Here is a 12,070-nt window from a genome sequence, read left to right on the forward strand (position 1 = left end):
GTCCATGGGACTCTCAAGAGTCTCCTCCAGCAGCATAATTCAAAAGCATCAATTCTTCGGCGATCAGCCTTCTTTATGGTCCAGCTTTCCTTCTTATTGTTGTATAAACTCCTCACATACAAATTGGAATAAATGCTCTGTAAAGACTGGAGATGGTCTGTCATTACCAGGATTGATGTTGCATAAACAGAACTTAGAATACTTCCTTCCAGATTACGGCATTTCCTTTTTACAATTTACTTCTTAAAACACTAATTGGTGTCTTGTGTAGTTGGCCCTCATTTTATATTCTCTCTCTCTCCCTGTTCCAAAAGCAGAAATAGTCTGCTGCTGTTTCTCTCACACACCCATGTACACGTTCTTGTGCCTGCCCTCCTCCCTTACCTAGAGGGGTGTTGCCCTCCTTCAAGTACTGGTCAGCATTTCATTTGAAAATGGCAGAGATATCAAAAGACCATCCCCATACCATTAGCTCCCATTCACAAAACATCTGCCTGCCAGCCTGTGCTATTAACCAGCAATTTGGCTAACAGATGAATAGCTGCCATATTCCCTTCCTTCCTTCCTTCCTTCCTTTCTTCCTCCCATACATCTTTGCATACATACTTTTACAAATTGGGGGTGTGTGTGTGCAGACTCCCCATAATTACGTGATTTAGTAAAAGTTAAAAATTAATCAAGTTTTACTGAAACTTTGCCAAATTCAGAACCCTCCTAGATTTAGTTATATGGAACCAAGCCAGCTTGGCAGAGCTGGATGGATGGGCCGTTAGCAGGAGACAAATGGTTTGATTTATGCCTATTTATTTATGCATATTTTAATGCGTATTTATGCATTTATACAACCTGTACCAAAAGGGAGGGATTGGAGAGGGTCTCATTCTGCCTTCAGAACAGCACTGGATGCAAAGAACAGCAAAAAGCCATCCCTGGTGTCTCTTAGTTTCAGCCTGTCATTCCCAGCTCACATGGAGCTCTGCTCCTTCTCCTTCTCACTGCTAACCATCTCCAAAGGCCTCCCTCCAGCCTAATCATTCAGTGTTGCAACCCTAAAGCTGCCCTTTGCCTCTGCCCACTAACACCCAGCAAAGATGACACCCCGCTCCCCCTTGCCTGGCTGTCTTACCCTCTGATGGTTTCCTTGATGGGTCATCACTGGCCCATATCATAAAGACACCACGGGGAACAGAGACCCTGGTAAGTGCTCCTACAACCCCTGGAATCTTGCACCACTGGTGGGGATTGAGGTGGCATGCAAGAACACAATCCAAGTGTGGTACCTTCACAACACCTGTGCTGCTGCTTATTTTCCTTCAGGGGCTAGAATGTGGATACCCAACATATTGCTGGGCTCCCAGCTACCATCAGACTAAGCTGGCATGTGGAGTCATCAAGGATGGTAGGATTAGTTAGGTCTGCCATACATCCAGATTTTCCTGGAAACGTTCAGGAATTGGTCCTTAAAATGGCGTCCAGGTGGATTTTTTTGAATCGGCAAAATGTCCAGGATGTATGGCAAGGGGGTATTTTTAAATTTTAAAAATCCATTAAAAAGCCCCCAAGAGCCCCAATACTTTCTTTCTTTCTTTCTTTGGTGGGGGGGGGGATGTTCCGAAAAAGGGCTCAACAAGTTAGAGGGGTTGTCCAATATCTAGAAGGCACCGTCTTGGGGCTAACATTCGACAAACCTACAGTTTCCATTATCCCTGATGGGTAGCATAATCATCTCCATGCCCTTCTGAGTACTGTCTGTCTGTCTCGGGCATTTTTAACAGAATGTTTCCAGGGCATTTCACAATAGAGTTACTGAGGTTCACTGTCCCACTGCAGCCAACTCAGCAAGAACTACCAGCACGCCCTGGCCTTTGTGTTTGCAGTGGAAGAGCTCAACAAGGACTCTCATCTCTATCCCAATGTCTCCTTGGGATTCCAGCTCTATGAAGATGGTCACAACATGAGAAAGAACCATGAGGCCACCATTAGCATTTTATCTGAGAGGAACTGGACTCCTTCCGTGCTCCCCCTGCCTCCCAGCGCATATGATCTTTATTACTCCTATGGGAGGCCGTCTTATGACAGCCTGGTCAGCACAGGTCCAAAGGTTAAAACCATCCCCAACTATCATTGCCATGGGCAGAGCAAGCTGGCAGCCGTCATTGGGGCTCTGACATCCGAGTCGACCACTGAGATGAGCAACATGTTGCAGAGCTCCAAGGTACCTCAGGTGAGTTTGGCCCTGTGCTCTGTTGCTGCACCTGACACCCACTCTGACTTCAAAATACTGGAGCAAGCAAACAGGACATCTGTGACCAAATGACATAATGTAAATTATGTGTTCTTTTTTACATGTCAATGATATGCATGTAAAAACTTGCATTTTCAAGAAATATTTATCTATTTACTTAAACTATTTGCGGCCTACTCTCCTTCAATAGGCAATCCCAGGGCAGCCTACATTACACTGATGTCACAGGTTGTAGCTTGCACAGTGAGAAGGAAGGGAGGCAAACCAACCTCTCCTTCTTATTAACTTCATCACAGTCACCAAGTGGATATCTTTATTTTATTTTTCCCCTGCCTGCCTCCACCAAACAGCCCTTGAACATTCTGAACTTTAAACAGGCCCAGTAATGGGAGGAGTGGTAGGGTGATTAGATTAGACCTCATTACTGGTTCACACAGTAATAACAACAACAACAACAACAACAACAACAACAATTTATTTGTACCCCGCCCATCTGGCTGGGTTTCCCCAGCTCCTCTAGGCGGCTTCCATAGAAACCAAAAATACACTAAAATACCACACATTAAAAACTTCCCTGAACAGGGCTGCCTTAAGATGTTTTCTGAGTGTCAGGTAGTTATTTATTGCTTTGACATCTGATGGGAGGGCGTTCCACAGGGCGGGCGCCACTACCGAGAAGGCCCTCTGCCTGGTTCCCTGTAGCTTACAGTAGAAGTAAGAGAACAAAGAATTTGGTAACCTTCACAGGACAGCTTACTCTATGGTCTTAACCCCTTCACACATTATAGCTAAACATGTTTGTTATAAGAGGCTAATTTACCTCACACTTTCAACCTTTAAATCAATTGGAAGGAAGAGAAGGAGAGCACATTCCTAAGTACATTTGTATTTCATGTTAATTGCCAAATTCCTAGGCTATAAAGCCACCATTGTACAACCCTAAAACTAAACATAATGACAGGAGACAGTCAACTGTAAACCACACCAAGAAAGTTGGAGTTAACTCTTGATTAGCAAAAGAGGATCTGCACAGGAGTGTCACAGCAACTCAACTCCTGCAGATCTTGCTCCCCATGAAGCAGTTGCTGAGAGTGAAGGTACCCACCTCCCCAAAGCTGCCTACGTCCTCTCTCCTCCAGGGTTTTCACAAAGCAATCTGAGACTGAATCTACATGAAACTAACTTCTCATCTGACCTCTTGATGCCTCTCCTGGTTCTGAGAAATGAGTGGAGAGGGGAGCTCATTGCAGCTGGAGAGGGAGACGCCCAAGCCTCTTCACCAGCCAGACTCATCTCTGCCTCTTGGCCTTTCTCTTCTCCTGCTTCAGTTTCTGCCCCTGATTCTGGATTTCTCTCTACCACAGATTCCCCCTGCTCACTAAGCCCTGCTACCTCTTCTGCTTTCAGCACCTTCTCTTCCCAGTCTTCTCCCTCTTCTACCTATGACCACTCATTGCCCCAGCCTTCATCCCTTGGGGGACCCCAGTTGGTTTCGCTCACCAATCATCTGTGTCCAACGAGTCTGTGGCACACAAAGTGGTTGAAGGTTCTATTCCTTCAAAAAACACACAATATAAACCAGCAAGAAATAACAGCCCTTTTCTCCTTAGATCTGTTATGGCTCATCTGATCCCATCCTGAGTGACAAGGTCCAGTTCCCTTTTCTGTATCGGACAGTCCCCAGTGACCTGGCTCAGTTCACCGGGATCATCAAGCTGATCCTTTACTTCCGCTGGACGTGGATTGGAGTAGTTTTTACAGGTGACGATAATGGCGAGAAGTTCCTCCAGGCCATGGAAGGTGAAATGCAGAAAAATGGAGTTTGCACTGAATTCATCTTAAAGATGTACAGCACGAAGAACCTGGCTATTAAAACCATTAATAAGATGGAAGATGCCCTCACAAAGTCCTCGGCCAATGTGACTTTATTTTACGGCAGCACCAGTCACTTCTTTCATTTACAAGTTCTCAGTCGAAATCTCCGAACGAGAGGCAAGATCTGGATCATCACAGCCCAGTGGGATTTTACTGTAGGTCCCCGGCCAGACAAACCAGACTCAAATCCATTCCAGGGCGCCTTGTCCTTTGCAGTTCATAAGGCAGAAATCCCACGATTTCAAGACTTCCTTCGGTCTGTGAACCCTAAAAAATATCCAAATGATATTTTGATGAAGCATTTCTGGGGTTTTGCCTTTGACTGTGTGATGCCTCCTCCCTACTCAATCCCAATTTATGGGAAAAGAAAATGCACTGAAAGGGAACGACTGGACAGCCTGCCTGTTTCAGTTTTTGATATCAACACCGTGTGGCAGAGCTATAGCATTTACAATGCGGTCTATGCAGTAGCCCATGCACTGTTGGAAATGAGATATCATAATACTGGAGGAGGAGGGAGGAGGAGGAGAAAAGGCCTTCTACCCCCATGGCAGGTATTATGACACAAATAATGTATCTGAGACAGAGGAGAGTTTTCAACAATGCCAGAGATGGTTTGATAGCCTCATCATTGCGTATGGTGTCCCCACATGATTTGTCAGGGCCCAGTGGTATCAGAGGCAAACAGGGTGGTCCACACAGGCCTGTGGTTTCAGGTTATAGAGTATACAGACAAGGATCCCAAGGCCGGAGGCATTTGATGTAGTCTAATATGTTTTTCAATTTCCAAAGCAGGCAGGTAAGAGGGAGAAGAGAGAAGACAAGTGGCTGAAAAAGGGTAGACACTCTGAGGAGACGTCTTTAAATGAGACCAAGAAGGACTTCATTGGCGCTCCAAATCACCTGATTCCTCAGGGCTATTGGCTGCAATCCCCCTTTCTGACACTGTCAGTGGGCCCTGTCCCACCCATAGATTTGAATAGATTATAATATTCATTCATTGCATTAGCAAAGGCACCATACGGTTTTAAATATATCCTGGATAATATGTATAGATGAAATCAGAGCATTGTTCCGCAAGTGCAGTTTGAAACACAGCAGGGGGAGATGCCCTCTCTGGCTTTCAAGCCACTAACACAAACATGCACCAGAGTCACATTTTACAATATTCATATTAATTTAAACATGATGAATCAAGTTGCTAAATGAATGTGCCCTTATTGGGTTTTATGACTCCCCTAAAATTGTTTGTGAGCTGCAACTGGTCTGTGACCAAAATTAATAAATTCATTCATTCACTAGCTAAATGTGGGACAGTCAGTTTATTTAAGTAAGCTCTTCTATCAGTTGACAGTCATAATTATTAAATCATACATTAATGAAAAGAGATTTTTCCCTCCCTTGCAATCTCTGCCCTCAGCTCCACACATTTCTGAAGAAGGTCCGATTCAATAACAGTGCTGGAGAGGAGGTTTATTTTGATGAGAATGGAGACTCCACAGCTACTTATGATATTTTCAATTGGATCGTGCTCCCTAACAGCTCCCTGGTTAGTGTGAAAGTTGGAGGAGTGAAGCACCATGGCCAAGACTTCTTCTTTGACGATGCTAAGGTGGTCTGGAAGGAACAATTAGGGCAGGTGAGACTCAAGAAAGACTCTGCTTTGGGTGCTCCACCCAAGGGAGGTAAGGTGGGTGGTTTATGGGGCAGCGCCCAATCCGTTGGGAAAGTGGGTTCGTTGTGCAAATGAACAATAAGGGCACAACCTGAATCTGCCAATATGTGATTGAATGCCATCATTTGCAAAACAGCCACTTTAAAAAACGCATTCCCTCCTGCACTTCTTTAGCACCCGCGCTCCATCTGCAGTGAGAGCTGCCTCCCTGGATTTAGAAAAGTGGCTGAAAAGGGAAGGCCCAGCTGCTGCTTCAAATGTGTCCGGTGCCTACCTGGCCAGATCTCCAACCAAATTGGTAAGAATGTGGCCAAGGCATAGAAACATATAGCGTTTCTGTTTGTGTTCTCTGTGTGTTCTGCATTTTCTTTTGAAATTCACATTTTTAATCTTGGATCAAACTCAGGAGAAAATAGTTCCCAGTATAAACCACCTGTGCACAGCATTGATGGGCTGGAGTCTAGTAAGTCACTAACCCATTTCTTTATTTCAGCCAAATCAGATTCCAGTGTTTTAAGAATGAGCAGTATCTTTTGTCTTTTAACTGAATGTGTATTTGGTTGAATAAATGTAGACGAGCTGCTTAATTAGCTAAGGCAGCTTTGAACAGAGGGGTTAGGGTATAGGGGTCAGTTGAGCTTTATATTTCTATTCATCTAAAGTTACACATGCTATTTAGCAGCACTGGGCTTCTGGGGAGGCTAGGATGTAGCACAACTCATCTGATCCAAAAGATGGATGCATGGGTCTATGTGGTCAGTAGTGAGATCCAATTTGTGTTTTCCAGATATGGACCGCTGTGAGACATGCAAAGAGGACTACTATCCAAATGAAGCCAGAAACAAGTGTGTTCCCAAAAACCTAAGTTTCCTGTCCTATGACGAGCCCCTGGGGATTGCTTTAGCTTCCTCTGCTCTTTCTTTCTCGCTCTTGGCTGTGTTTTTGCTCAGAACCTTTATTAAACACCGAGACTCTCCCATAGTCAAAGCCAACAACCGAGATCTCAGCTACATCCTCCTCTCCTCCCTAATGCTCTGCTTCCTCTGCTCCTTGCTCTTCATTGGCCGGCCAAGGATGGAGACTTGCCTTCTCCGGCAGACAGCCTTTGGCCTCATTTTCTCAGTCTCTCTTGCTACAGTCTTGGCCAAAACCATCACTGTGGTTCTGGCTTTCAATGCCACAAAGCCGGGGAACAGAATGCGGAAATGGCTGAGACCCAGAGCTGCCCATGGCTTTGTGCTGCTCTGTTCTCTCATCCAGGCTGGGATCTGTGTGGTCTGGCTGGGAACCTCTCCCCCATTCCCAGATTTTGATACCCGCTTGGAGCCTGGGTACATTATCCTTGAGTGCAACGAGGGCTCCGTCACTGCCTTCTACTGCATCCTAGCTTTCATGGGTCTCTTGGCTTTGGTGAGCTTCACGGTTGCCTTCCTGGCCAGGAAGCTGCCTGACAGCTTCAATGAAGCCAAGTTCATCACCTTCAGTATGCTGGTTTTCTGCAGCGTCTGGGCGTCCTTCATCCCAAGCTACCTGAGCACCAAAGGGAAATATATGGTGGCTGTGGAGATCTTCTCTATTTTGGCCTCCAGTGCTGGGTTACTAGGCTGCATCTTCTTCCCCAAGTGTTATATTATTCTGCTGCGGCCAGATCAGAACAGCCGGGAGCATTTCACTCGGAAATTAAACTCTGGAGTCCAACAGCTTTAAATCTGGAGACTGAAATACTGCATGTTGTGTGGTTGATTGCCAGAATTCGGATATCTGAAGATTCAGCAGGCCAGTCTCTCTTCCTTTTTTATCTCATTAGCAAGTGTGTTTTCACTTGGCGACATCTTCCTTGACATCTTGCATGGCCTTCTGCTCCAGCCAGATAAGACCAAAAAGAGCACCTTGTCAGCAAATATTTCCACATGTGAGTGAATCTGAAACATTCTGATTTGTTTTGAACTTTCAAGAGGCTGATTCTTCACAGGATCCTCAGTGTGATGAACTTGCTCACAAGTTCAGCTTGGAAGCAGGATAGAGAAAGGTTCGACCCTCACCCCAGGCACAAACTGTTGTGGCTGCCAAAAGCTTCTCCTTTATTAACAGTCGTGTGGGTGATGGATGTGGTGTTGTGTGATGCCGTTCTGCCCACTACAATCCCACTTCAGTGAGTGCTTCATGTGGAGAGCTGTGAAGCCTGCCCCAATGTTTTCTTGCATTATACATGATGGGGTGAAGCACACATTGGGTTATATCCAACTAACGCATCCTATCAATGCCAAGATTTTCACTTGCACAACAGAACTTTCCTACCTCTCCTTCCCCTGCACCAGAGGATTGGGGGAACCCCAGTCCAGATTTAGTTGTGGGGGAGTTGGGGAAAGTTCCATTGTGGAAGTGTAAATCCTTGCCCTGGTGGGACATGTTAGGTGGATATCACTCAACATGTCTGAGCTTCAGACACAAACTCATTATGTAGTCATGACCAAGTCACTATCTTGACCTCTAATGGAGGAAGGGAGGAAGTTGCCTTATAGCCCTGTTTAAGGAAGCTTTTGATGTTTAACAGGTTATTGTTTTTTAGTGTTTTGTTGGAAGCCGCCCAGAGTGGCTGGGGGAATCCAGCCAGATGAGCAGGGTATAAATAATAAATTATTATTATTATTATTATTATTATTATTATTATTATTATACTGAATCAAACCATTGGTCTATCTTTTTCATCATTGTCTACAATAACTGGTAGGGGCTTTCCACAGTTTCAGACAGTTGGGCAGGTTCCCTGAAGATGCAAGCATCCTACCTGAGACCAACCACTAGTATTCCCACTTTGCATTAGGGGTGACCGCATTGCTCAGTTGCAAAGCACATGCTTTACATGTAAAAGGACCCAGGTTCCATCCTCTGACTCTGCTTTTGTTCAGATTAATGTCTGGCCCCCTTATTTCTTAACACACCTGCATGGCTAAGCCATGTGTGGAATTGTGAGACCAATAAATGCCTGGACACCTGTGCTCTGCTCTATCTTCGAAAGTCAATCAAAGGAGTCCAGGTGCCAAGGCAATTTTTTTTGGGGGGGGGAGAATGTGTGTTTTGTTAATCAATAAACTTTGCCATCACAAGCCTTGCAGCACTGTTGGGATTAGGCTTGCGTTGGTGACTGACACAGAAAGAGGAGGTGGAAAAATAAATTTACAGAGGGGTAAATGGACGGACCTGGGTAGGAGCAGGGGGATTCCCCCTTTCCAAATTAACTTCAGCCATTTTAGAAGAGAAAGCATGGATGCTGGCTCTCCCTTCACCAATCTTTCTGCAGAGTAGAGTGCTTCAGTGGAGGCTGGGGAGAGCTTTGATCAGCCGAGATAGGAGGTTGGACAGGAGACAGAAGTGACTCAACATGGGCCTAAACAGGAGAGTGCAGTGTTGCTGCCTAGGGTCAGACTCTGCCTTCATAATTAGGAGCAGATCCAAGTGCCCCAACAAACCATGCACTTTCAATTTTGATATTGAAATCTTGGCGGGAGGGACAGGAAACCTGTTGAGACATCTTTGTCCCTTCCATCCAGTTCTTGCCTTCCTCCTGAACTTCTGAATTGTGACTCTTGAGCCATGAATCTGCTGCTGAGCTTTCACTGTTAGGGCTCACCTACACTTCAGATTGTCCCAAGCCTAGAAAACATGGGCCTGAGTGGTTTTTCACTTGTCCCTTGCGTTCTAGGCAAGAGTCGGAACAGTTTTGCCTTTGTCCCGCTGCTTTACTCTGGAAAATCTGCTTTCTAGATCTGAATTGTAGCAAACATCAGTCTGGAGAAAACTCAGTTGATGTTCACTCCAGAGGTAGACAACAGGTTTTCCCAGGGGGAAATACTGTGGCAAGCAGAGGTGTGGATGAGTTCTTAGTTGCTTAAATAGCTATTTCTTACCTAAAAGTAAGAGCCTTTGTCTGCGTGTTTTGAGGAGCTGGGACATTTGCCACTTATAAAGTATGGATGATCAAACTCCCACACAGACTTGTATCAATGGAACTTTCAAAATTATTGGTTGTCTTCTTATTGCTGCTGCCACCTTTTAGTAAGAAACTTATTTTAGGTGATGATGTGACTTTGAACCAGAGAAAATATGCATCTTCCCTGTCCCTGCCTTCTTCTCTTCGTAACATAGTTTTTATTCCTTTTCATTTTTAAACTGCTTAACATAGTTGCTTTGAGATATATATTTGTTTATAGTAGAGCATATGACAGTGCAACTATTACAAAAAGATAAAACAGCAATAAATACTCAAATAAAAGTTTCTGAATACCAGTATATTAACGAAGTTGTGTTGAAATGTATTTACCAAAATTATTCTAATTGTTACAGATATGATGTATGGGTATGTGTATTGATTAGATTGGTGACCATAAGTAAAATATATTTTGCATCAATAACAATTAGAATTTATAGGAATCTATAGGAAGTGGGGAGGGAAAATAAAATAAAATACCGTATGTACTTCATGCTCACCAGGCTGTGCCGTAAACTTTATTGTTCTACCATATGCCTCATTATTTGTGTAATCAATAAAGTAACACCAGACTGCATAAAAACTGTCGAGCTTCTTTTGGCCTCTTACTACTTTTAAATGTTGTGTCGGTTTTTCCAATAATGCTGTTTGCCAAATAGCATTATACCATTGGTCCATAGTTAATTATTTTAATGATTTCCATGTCCTGGCAAGAATTGTTCTTGCAGCAGTTAATAGATGTCTTATGCATAGCTGTCAACTTACAGATTTGAAAATAAGGGACCAACAGCCTTGAAAATAAGGGACCAGCAGCCAAAATAAGGGACCTGCAGCCTTACCTGTTCCAGGCACTCCAGTCTTCCTGTCCTCCTGCAGTCTGGTCAAACACATGCTGGTAGCTTCGAGAACACTGTCAAACCAACTTTGTAACCAGAGGTTCAACTGACTAGAATCTGAATCACATGCACCACAAGGCCTATGCAGCCTCAACTTAAGATGGCTCCCCGGCCTGGCTTTGCACTGCAAAGTTTGCAGCAGCACGTGCAACAAAATGGCGTCCAGCATTCAAAAACCTCCTCAGCTTGCATTAACTAGCCACACACAAGGCATGCAAGCTCCACCCCCCAGTTGTTCTTAGACTTCTTATTGGGTGAGCAACACAGCCAAGCAACACAGTTGGAGCCTCCCTCCTCCCTTTCCGGCACGGAGGGAGGGAGAGGAGCTGCTTCCTTTGAAATTTAAGGGACATCCTTTAGGGGACATTTAAGGGACATCCATCAATAAGGGACAGCAGCGGGGCATGGCGCTGGAATAAGGGACTATCCCTTCAAATAAGGGACACTTGACAGCTATGGTGTTATGAGTTCTTTGTTTCTAATTTGCAACATACTGTGACTATTGTTATAGGGGGGGAATAGGGGGTTTGGCCCAACTCCCCAAGGGACTGAGTCCCCTAAATCCATGATCGGTCAGAGATGAATGGAGGCAAAATCCACAGAAAGCAAGGCAGATCTTTATTTTTCTGTTGCAACAGAGTTCTCCCCTCCTCCCTTTCAAGGAGGTATGAGAAACCCAGAACTGTGTGCAGGCCCCTATAAAAACTTTTGAAATTGCACACCCTGTACCCCACGACCCCCCCCCCAAAAAAAACATGATATATACACCACAGAAGGAGGCAGTCTCCAGCAAAAAATTGAGAGTGTTGCTTCTCTCCTGTCTGCCAGGGTACCTGATAATTCCTAACTTGATTGCATTTTCTGGGTAGCCAGGCCATTCCTTTGAGATGGTAAATACTTTAGTTCCTGAATCTCTCACACATATTGATAGTTTGCTCAGCTTAACAGATACTTGCCAGACTATTTGCAGGGAGATGTAAGCCACTACAGTCCAAAGACAATTGGAAAGCTTTTCCCATTTCTTCTTTGGAGAAATATTTGATGACAAATATTTGTCGTATTTGATGACAAATATTTGGGAGAGTCTAAACAGATTCAGATTCAGGATTGCTCTCTTGTACTACCTCAGACACATGGTTTATATACTAATGCATGTGTTTGCCTTGTACATATAATGATCATTTATTCTATATTTGAGATCTTAGAATTCTTTTTTTCAATTATGATACAGAAAGAAAAAAGAAAATATACACACAAAAATAAACTGCTATTTACACAAACAAAAATCCTTCCCACCCCTGTGACCTTAGAATTCTTATAACATTATACAAGTTAAGTAGAGCCAGTTCTGGGGTCATGGGGACTGCCTGCCTTGTAATCAAAGAAATTTC

This window comes from Podarcis gaigeae (assembly GCF_964106915.1).
Source record: "Podarcis gaigeae genome assembly, chromosome: 8".
Lineage (NCBI taxonomy): Eukaryota > Metazoa > Chordata > Lepidosauria > Squamata > Lacertidae > Podarcis > Podarcis gaigeae.